This window comes from Papio anubis, chromosome 4 (assembly GCF_008728515.1).
Source record: "Papio anubis isolate 15944 chromosome 4, Panubis1.0, whole genome shotgun sequence".
NCBI classification, from domain to species: Eukaryota; Metazoa; Chordata; class Mammalia; order Primates; family Cercopithecidae; genus Papio; species Papio anubis.
Window position 1 is genome coordinate 62,736,027 of NC_044979.1, and position 11,106 is coordinate 62,747,132.

Consider the following 11,106-nt stretch of genomic DNA (forward strand, 5'->3'; position numbering starts at 1 on the left):
TGTTATGGATTGAATTGTGTCTGCAAAAATTCATATGGTGAAGTGCAAACCACAAATATTAATAGAATGTGACCTTATTTGTAAATGAGGTCATTGCAGATGTAATTAAGTTAAGATGAGGTCACACTAGAGTAGAGTGGGCCTCTAATTCAGTATGACTGGTGTCCTGATAAAAGAATGCCATGTGAGGAGAAAGACATACACAGGGAGAATTCTGTGTAAAGATGAAGACAGAGATTGGGGTGATGTTTCTACAAACCAAGGAACACCAAAAATTGCTAGCAAGCCCCCATAAGCTAGGGGAGAGGTATGGTATTTGTTCTCCCTCACAGCTCTATGAAAAAAAACAAGGGTGACGCCTTAATCTTGGACTTTTAACTGTCAGAACTACAAGACAACACATTTCTAGTGTTAAAGTAGCTCAGTTTGCAATAATTCGTAACAGCAGCTCTAACAAACTAATATAATAAACATCAATCCTTCTAATTTTTTTGTGATGAAGTTAAAACCAATAGAATGGAAATAAATAATGGCAAATAAACAATAAACATATAATAGAGAAAGCATGGGTTATAGTGCCAGCATGAGGGGCAAAGTCTTGTAAAACCGACAATTCAAGTTAAAATTTACCAATATATTTGCAAAAACAGAAAATTAACCAAGTACATGTACTAAATAAGGAGCAATGTTATGATCACAATACCTTTTGTTCCTGGGCCAGTAATTAAAATTGCATTGATTCTACAAATGGAAAAGTACCATTTCTTACTCTGCTGGTATAATATATAGTTCTCCAGTTCATCCATAATCTGTCTACCTATCTTCAGCTACTCTTATTTATTTACTGGTAACAGTAAATTCTACTAAAAATTAGCTGTATTGAATGTGTTGGATATTGAATATTGATATATTACTTCAGCCTAAGACTTTAGGCTCACAAATAATTAAAGTGTTGTGAATAGAGTTCTTTCACCCTGCTGATTTTTCTGTTGGAAGGAAAGAAGGAAGACAGGAAGGAAGGAAGGAACTTACAATCTTTTGAAAAATAACTAAAATATGATTGAGACCTTTTGGGAAAGGAATAAAATTTAAAAATTATATCCCCAAAGGCATCCCTAAAGCATTTTTAAATAAAGCTAAATTTTGAAATTTTTATTGGATTTAGCTAACTGTGTTCAAATATCAAGGTATAGGTTTAAACAGTTGCTTCAAATTTCCCACAGTTGGGGAGGAAAAAAAAAATCTGGAGAACTAAAAGTTAAACAATTAAACAGTTTATTTAGATTACATCATTATATTATTAATAATGTCCCCAAAATAGGACCTCCCTCTATATGTCATGCAATGCTTGGAAAGGTCTTTCACAGACCAGCTTATACACTGAAATATTAAACATCTCTTTTTGCTACTCAAGTTTCTTAGATATATAGCAAGATATAGTACTACACAAGACACATACTTTCACTCGGAAAAGCATGTCTTATTGAACATTACTATATTATTTATAAATATGTTTTCAATTTTACAAAAATGAAGGACAAAAGTATGCAAAACAGCAAAAATATTGAAGTAGCATTTTACCTAAATTAATATATACTATGTTATGTTTACCTTGAAACTCTTAAGACTTCACTAAAGAAAGTCAAATAAAATCACGCATGTGAATTGAAGTCAAAGCTCTATTTTTGTGTGATTTTGAGCAAATAAAATAATTCTTAGCCTTTTTGGAGGGAAATATTGGGTGAAATTAATATTCTGCTGTGCTTTTCGATTTTAAGGAATTATTTTTTATTACTACTTGAACTGTTTTCTGAGGAAGTAATGCTGAATTTATGAGAAGTTTGTTGATTTCAAGGAATATCTTTTCTTTCTATAAAACAGGGGTAACCCCTACCTAACTTACTGGATGAGGTTGCTATGATGAACTCTTAAAATAATGCATATGGCGTTTTTGTATATGTGTCAAGTCCTATACCAAAACAAGGGATTATTATTTTACATGAAGATGTCTCCAACTGACTCAGTACATTTGTTTTTTCCTTTTCTCTGAATTATGCTTGTACTCTCAGTTAATGACACACATGTCTGTTCATGTTTGAATCCTTTCATTTATTTAATACAGTCAAATTTCAATCTTTAAAAGACTTTTATTTACATTTTTAGAAGAAGGTTTATTTGAGCAACATAGAAAAGCATGACAGAACACTTCACAGGTCACTTTACACAATAAAATAGGCAATAATAACATACTTATTTTGTAAGCATAAACATACACTCTACTAATGACAGACATGTGAGTATAACATTTATGAGCAGATGAACAGTACTCATTAAAAAGATCCAAAAGCAAGGTGTATAAACATATATCACTATGGTTGGTAATTGTGTGCAACCAACTTTATAATTGTAGTCATCTGAAGTATTGTGACGGACAACCTAAATCTTCTTTTTTTCAACTTTAATTTTAGATTCAGGGAGTACATGTGTAGCTTTTTTTTTACCTGGGTGTATTGCGTGATGGTGAAGTTTGGGGTACAAATGATCTCATCACCCAAGTACTAAGCATAGTACCCAATAGTTAGTTTTTCAATCCTTGACCCCTTCTTTGCCTTCTCCCTCTAGCAATCCCCAATGTATTTTTGTTATCTGTGTGTCTTTGAGTACCCATTGTTTAGCTCCCACTTATAAGTGAGGACATATTGTATTTGCTTTTTCTATTCCTGCCTTAATTCATTAATGGCCTCCAGCTGCGTCCATGTTACTACAAAGGACATCAATTCATTCTTTTCTACAGGTGTGTAGTATTCCATGGTGCATATGTACCATTTTTTAAATTCAATCCACAACTGATGGGCACCTAGGATGATTCCATGCTTTTGGTATTGTGAATAGTGCTGTGATGGACATACGAGTGTATGTGTGTTTTTGGTACTGTACGTTTTTCAACATGGTTTTTCCTTTTAAATGTTTTGTGCCTATTATATGTTCTCTGTGTGTCCTTATAAGTACAGAAAATAAATTTCTATTTTATGTCTGTACATGTAAAATATTATTGCATATGTAATTTAATGTAGATTAAATATATGTAGAAATATATGTAGAAAAATATTTATATTGCCCAATTTCTTGTTCTTTGCCTATTCTTTTGGCTCAGTATATACAATTTTTTCTTTCCTTATCCACTTAAAGCTTCTACTTATGTTTTAACCTTGCTTCAAATGTCATTTTTTAGAATTTGCCACATTTATTTAAATACTTCTCTTTTCTCCTAAATTATAATTTCCTTAAAGGCAGGAAGTTATAGGGTTTTGTTCTATTCCTTTTTGTATTCATAGCATCTACCTCTTTGCCTGCACATAACAGATCCTTAATAAATGTTGAATGAATGAGTTATTAATTTGAAGAAAGTTCAAAGTAAATATGTGACTAAAATATGAAATATATACACAATGTTAATGAGACATTTGACATTTAAATATTCAAACTGGTGTTAATTGATTTGATGGCATCTTTAAGTGGTCAAGATAAACACTTTTAAATAAATAATAGTGCTTACCAATAATGTAGATTTCTTTTTCTATGAACTTACTTAGAAATATATAAAGCTAATAATGTTTAAGCTGAATAAATGTTAGATACTTTTTATTATTATTATGAAATACATCACACAGATATTTGGAGGTACACACACACATATATATGTGAGTATATATATGAAATAATGAAATATATGAAAAAAACATGAACAAACGTGTGTGTCATATATGTGTGTGTGTGTGTAAAGGCTGAAAAATTAAGTTGTAAACACAAATCTATATAATGAGATGTTACTATTTTCTAATAAATATTAGATGAAGTTCCCAGGAAAAGATAAGCTAATGGACTATCTGTGTAACAGACTGGCTTCAGTTTTCCTGAGATTGTCTAAGAGTCCCTTAGGGAAGTCAATGGACAGGGTCATGAGTGAGGCCTGGAGTACACACGGGGCAGCACTGTGGTATGGACCTGGTAGAATACATCCAACAGAACTACAGAAAGAAAGAGTGAGTGGCTCTAGTTATTGTGTTATTATGAGTATTCTTATTATAGCCCTCCTCTACATTGCAGGAATATGTCAGATTAAAATATATTTGCAGTGAAATGAATGACCCAACTGATCCAGACAGCAGACATGCATGATACAGCAGTAACTTTACCACATAAGACAAACCAAGGATAGATAAAAACCTAGGCTAGGCTTATCCATAAATTCTGAGGCAAAAAATCAGTTCAATGGGAGCAGGTATCTTGCTCATAACCACTATACTTCACCTTTTTTCTTAAGTTATGTGACTCTGGTTTATGTTCATTGCTGTCGAAATCTGGGTGCATAGCTGTCATATACGATCTTGCATTTTCACTTCACTTCCTTCTTGTGTTGAATCTCCTGGTTCCTATATTCCATACCTTCTTCTTCTGAGGTTAATTATTTTGTCTTGCTAAAATTCAACCTCCAGAAGTTTCCTGAGACTATTCACAGAGACTTGCGTTATTCTAACCTCATATTCAATTGACATTTTAAGTGGGTACAGGATTCTAGGTTGGAAATATTTTTCTCCTCAGAAATTTTATTTTATTTTAAGTTCTGGGATACATTTTGCAGGATGTGCAGGTTTGTAACATAGGTAAACATGTGCCATGGTGGTTTGCTGTGCTTATTAACCCATCATGGTGGTATTAAGCCCAGCTTGCATTAGCTATTTATCCTGATGCTCTCACTCCTCTCAACCCCATTCCCTGATGGGTCCCAGTGTGTGTCATTCCTTCCCTGTGTCCATGTGTTCTCATTGTTCAGCTCCCACTTATGAGAAAGAACATGCAGTGTTTGGCTCTCTGTTCCTGCATTAGCTTGCTGAGGATAATGGTTTTCAGCTTCATAATGTCCCTGCAAAAGACATGAACTTGTTCTTTTTTATGGCTGCATAGTATTCAATGGTGTATATGTACCATATTTTCTTTATCCAGTCTATCCTTGATGGGCATTTGGGGTTGATTCCATGTCTTTGCTATTGTAAATAGTGCTGTAATAAACATATACATGCATGTATCTTTATAATTGAAGGATTTATATTCCTTTGGGTATATACCCAATAATGGGATTGCTGGGTTAAATGGCATTTCTGGTTCTAGACCTTTGAGAAATCACCACACTGTCTTCTACAATGGTTGAACTAATTTACATTCCCACCAACAGTGTAAAAGCATTCCTATTTCTCTGCAGCCTCACCAGCATCTGTTGTTTCTTGGCTTTTTAATATTTGTCATTCTGATTAGTGTGAGATGATATCTCATTGTGGTTTTGATTTACATTTCTCTAATGATCAGTGACATTGAGCTTTTTCTCATATGTTTGTTAGCCACATAAATGTATTCTTTTGAGAAGTACCTGTTCATGTCCTTTGCCCACTTTTTACTGAGGTTGTTTGTTTTTTTCTTGTAAATTTGTTTAAGTTCTTTGTAGATTCTGGATATTCTACATTTGTCAGATAGATAGATTGCAAAAATTTTCTCCCATTTTGCAGGATGTCTGTTCACTTCTTTTGCTTTCCAGAAGCTCTTTAGTTTAATTAGATACCATGTGTCAATTTTTTGTTGCAATTGCTTTTGACATTCTCCTAATTTTGAAACCATTAGTTCATTATCTTATTTTTAGAAGTGTATTTTATTTTTAGAATTCTTTTTAGAAGTGTAAAGCACCCTAACCTCTTCTTTCTTGAAATTTATAGAATCCCTATGCTCTGAAATGTGTTGATATGCTTTTATGTGTTTTTATATTGCTATTTTTTTTTGAGAGCACTATGGACATTAAAATCTAATATCACATGTTCTCAGAGTTATTTCCTTGAATTATTTCCTTGAATTATTTCCTTGACAATTTTCACTTTCTATATTCCCTAATTTCTCTTGTTATAACTCATATAATTTGGATATGGGCCCTACTGGAATAATCCTCTAATTGTTTTTATTTGCCTTACCTTTTTTTTCTATTTTACCGAATCCTTTTGTTTTAATTTCTGTGAATTTTCCTCAAGTTTACCCACATGTGTTTTCATTAATATTTTTAAATCAGGTGCATGCCACCACGCTCAACTAATTTTTGTGTTTTTTGTAGAGACAGGCTTTTACCATGATTTCTAGGCTGGTCATAAACTTCTGGGCTTAAGGGATTCACCCGCCTGAGTCTCCCAAATTGCTGGGATTACATACCTTCTAATCCCTTTTTTTGGTATCTGTCATTATCTTCTTTTCCATTCTCTTTTTTCTTGTCAATTTATAATTTTCTATAATTTTCTTTACATTCACAGAAAGAGATTAAAAAATTTTAAAGAGCATTTATGTCAATGGATCTTTTTATTTGCTATTTTGGACTGCTATAAGATTGTTTATATTTTAAATAATAGACTGTGAATTCTTCTTTTTTTTTTTTAGTGTTTGTGATGTTTTAGATAGAACATGGATAAATATTTTAATTTTAATATTTCTGACCTTATTTTAATGGGTACTAATTTTTATCTATTACTTACGGCAAATGACTCTGGTTTATATTTACAACTGTGATATACATTTTATTTTCCATATGGATTATAATTAAACAGTAAGTTGGCTTAAAATTTAAAAACTAAATAATAGAACATGCAGTTTGCTGATATGGCAAAATTCATTAAGGTGAATTGTAAATGATGATAACTTTAGAAATATATGAAAGCTTAGTTTTATAAAGAGATTCCTTTCCCTGAAAACAATTCCTCTTTTGTGAACATCTATCTGTTCCCTGGACACTAATAATTTGTATACAAAGAACCAAAGAAACAAATATCTGCTTCTCATATTGTATAGCGTGGTCATCTCAGTGTTACAACTTATGGTGGTTAACACTAATATTAGCTGTCAAGCAAGAAATAAGTGTCAAATTACTAACACTTTCATGTAAATAAAATTACCCATCCTTTTTCAGTCTGATCAGCTATGAACAAAGACATGTTAATAACTGACCAGACTTGGGAGGCCGAGACGGGTGGATCACTTGAGGCCAGGAGTTCGAGACCAGCCCAGCCAATATGGCAAAACCCTGTCTTTACCAAAAAATACAAAAATTAGCTGGGTTTAACAACTCATGCTTATAAGCCCTGCTATTCAGGAGGCTGAGACTTGAGAATCACGTGAACCCGGGAGGCAGAGGTTGCAATGAGCCAAGATCGCACTACAGCACTCTGGCCTGGGGAACAGAGCGAGACTCTGATTCAAAACAAAACAAAACAAAACAATTAAAACTACTGGACATTTTACACAGAAAGAGGTACAACAGATCCAGATGAATACTCAGAGCAGATGAGCTGAAAGGAGAACAGAAGCCAGAGATGCTTTGAGGTAATGATAAGAGTAGGAAAAGAGTTAATGAATTGTCAGTGAAGATGATAAGAGGAACAATTAAAGAAAACATGAATAACCTTGGTTTATTACAAAATTTTTGTGAGCATAAGTACTGTAAATAAATATTAATACTAATTCATACATCTTTCAAATATGTATCTTATGTGTTATGGTCTTTAATTCTCTTGTATAGGTGAGTGAAAATGGCAGTTATTGGAAATTATTAGTGCTTGTTTATCAAATTTATATAGCTCTCAAAAGTGCTTTTTTAGATACATGTTTCTTCCCTGAAAATCTTTCAATTTGAAATAAATATAAGATTCTTTCCAATCTTTTACATGACTTTTTGTAAACTCCCTTGTGATATGTCACCACTTACTTAGTAATAAATGAATTGCCCAACTTTATTTAAGACCAAGTTGATAACATAATTTAACCAATATATGTTGTGACAATTTTAAGGCATAAATTATTTAAGTAAAAGTAACAAAAGCAAAGAGCTAGAGAAAATTCTAATTAGGGGAAATGAGTGCCTGCAATTAAAGGTGAGCTCTCCATTCTCCATCATCTAAATTAATTACATCACCTGAAATGTATGGGATATATTTTTTTGGCTTCAAGAAACACCTTATTTAGTTAGTATGTGTTCTTTGGACTATATATTATACCCAAATTTCTTTTATAGATTTTAATATTTATAATAACCCAGGCAATGAAAATATTGGTTTTTTCAATTCAAATCTGTTAGTTTTGAAATATTGTCATTGGGAATTTAATTAAATATTCATACTTAGTATTAAATATTTATGGCACACAATTTACAGCAATATTATTCAAACAGTATGATACAATTTTTTAATTAAAGCATTTGATCAAACTGTGATGTTTTAACAAATTAAAATACTCAAAATCTAAGTGTCATAACATCAGGGTTTTGAAGTCATGCATTTTTGCCCCTAAATGGCTTACTCATTACTGTTATTTTCTAACTAGTTCCTAAATGAAAAAAAAAAAAAATGAACTTATTTAAAAACTGTAAATTCAATAGCAAAAGCTACACTTTAAAATTACAAAAATTACAATTAAAACTAAAATTAAAATTACAAAATTAATACAAACTGAGATAAGACAAAACATAAAATATGCTTTAGTTGGACTAGGAAAAGGATGGTTTTTGCTTTTGCATTTTTACTTTCTAATGTTTGGTTTGAGCTAGGTTCTACTAAGAACATGAACACATATAAAAACAAAGTATTTGCTTAACTTATGAAAAAAGTTAATATTCCATTATTATAAGACAGTTCCAACATTACTACATTAATGATGTAGCTAAAAGGGAATGAAAGACAATAAAAACTTAAAGAGGCTTTATTTGGGTTCTAAGATAAATGTTTATTACTCTAAAATACTTTTTGGCATTAGAAATGTATTTGCAATGATTTAAGTTGCAATGGTATTTTCAGATGTGCTCAGTCTTATCATCGGGTGAAGAGAGAACCCATCTATTGTGTTTTGCTTTCTTATTCTATTTTAAATCCATTCCAATCAAGCTTTCATCATCATCATGCCACTGAAACTTATTTTACAAAGAAACTAATGATCTTCATGTTATGAAATTCAATTGTCAATTCTCAATCCTCATATTATTTGACTGTCACCCAAAACTCACATTTACTCACTCTACAATAGATTAAAAGTAATCATAAATTCTTTTACACTCTTTTCAGTGAGAGTCAAGGTCTATAGACCCTCTCCTGTATGGTAGAGGACACACTGCCAGTTTCTGGACCCAAATCTTAAGGCAGAGGCAGTGTTTATGTCTTGTCATAAAGAACACATTCATTGTCAAAGCCCTAAGCCAGTATGTAATAAGACTGATTATGTTGAGATTTGGAGATGTCATTTATAGGTGCTTTGGTAGACAGTCCTGGTTGAGCTCAGCCTTCTAGACATCACTGCTGAGAAACCAGAAATGTGAAGGAAACTGTATTGGACCCTCCAAAGTAGCCACCCACTAGCTGAATACCACTAAGGACCCCAGTCAATGTAATGAGGAGAAAAAAAAATCCTCTTGGTGCTTCCTACCTTATTTTCTGACTCACAAAAATAATGACATATTAATAAAATAATTGTTGTCTTAACTATCTAAGTTTCAAGGTGGTTTTAGTCACACCAATCTATACCTAGAACACATAGTCTCCTTCTTATTCTAATTTTTTCACATTGTTTCCCAGACTGTGACATTTTCTTGGTTTTCTTCCCATCTCATTGCAACTGAGTCTTTGTTTCTTTGATGGTCGTTTCTTTGCTGATTCACTCACTCTTTAATGCTCGTATCACTAGACTCAGTCTTTGGCCCTCTTTTCTTTCTATCTGTCTTCCAATTTTTTGAAGATCTGATGTAGTTTCACAGCTTTAAATGTCATCCATGTGCTAATGAGTACCAAATGAGATGGTATGAGATATGAGATATTAAAACTCTCATATCTAACTGCCTAGTCAGCCTTCCATTAACATTTCCTGTAGACAAATCAAACTAATTATTTCTCAAACTTAACTGGAGATCTTCCCTCAAAATTCTGTTTCCTCCAGTATCCCTCATTTCAGTGACCATAGGACAACCATATAATTTGTCATTTAAACTAGTTGCTTTCAAAGTAAAAGGCATACTATATTAGAAGGCACAAGTTGGGATGGAGGAAACCGGGATGTAGGGTTAACCTGGAAATCCATGCTTCAATGTTCAGATAAAAAACAACTTGGAGTCACTTCTGATTTTTTTCTTTCTCTTACAAATGCCACTTAATCCTTCCCCAACTATTATAGTCATGCTTTAGTCCAAAAGCCTGTCTCCCAGTTTTACTCACAGTCAGAGCCAATGTCTTAATACAAGCTACAATTCAATTCATGTGCTGGCTCCCTCACATCTCTTCTGTATTTCTAACTTTTCTTCCCCTCACTCAGGCTGTTCTAGCTATATTGGCCTCTTTGCCTTAGGGCCTTTGCAGTGGCTGTTCTTTTTGCCTCAATTATCTTCTAGTTATTATATAGACTTACTCTCTAAATTTATTTTTGTTGCTTCAGTGTCATCATCTCAACGGGGGCTACCCTGAGCATGCTTTTAAAATTGCATTATTGCCCTAACACCCCACCTGACATTCCTGGTCACCTTGCAACATTATCAAAAGACAAAATTACAACAAATTTAGTTATAGATCTAATGGGGTTTTTATTCATGAATCACAAATGGGAGCAGCCTCTATTCTACAAAATAGAATAAGAGCAACCAAAGGGCCAGGCAGAACGGTGAGTTTTGTAGGGTGGAAACAAGAAAAGAGAATTAAAAAAGAGACTGATCAGTTAACATCACGTTAGGTCAAGTTAATTTTTTTAAAAGGTGAAAGTAGAGGGGTCTTCCTTATTACACTAATTCAGGTAGACCGGAATCTTGTTTTTAGGAAAAACTGGTCTGTTTTAGGATCTATCTGCTTCCTTAAAGTTTGATCATGTAGCATTTAATAAGAATGACACCATTTTGGTTTCATCTGTTCTGTTGAGTCCTAGTGCAGGAACTCAGTTGAAAACAATGGACCTACAACATGCTACATAATTTATTTATTGGTTTTGTTTTATTTTATCAGTTATTATTAATAAATGTAAGTTCTGAATTTTTCACTGGTACATTGCAAGTGCCTA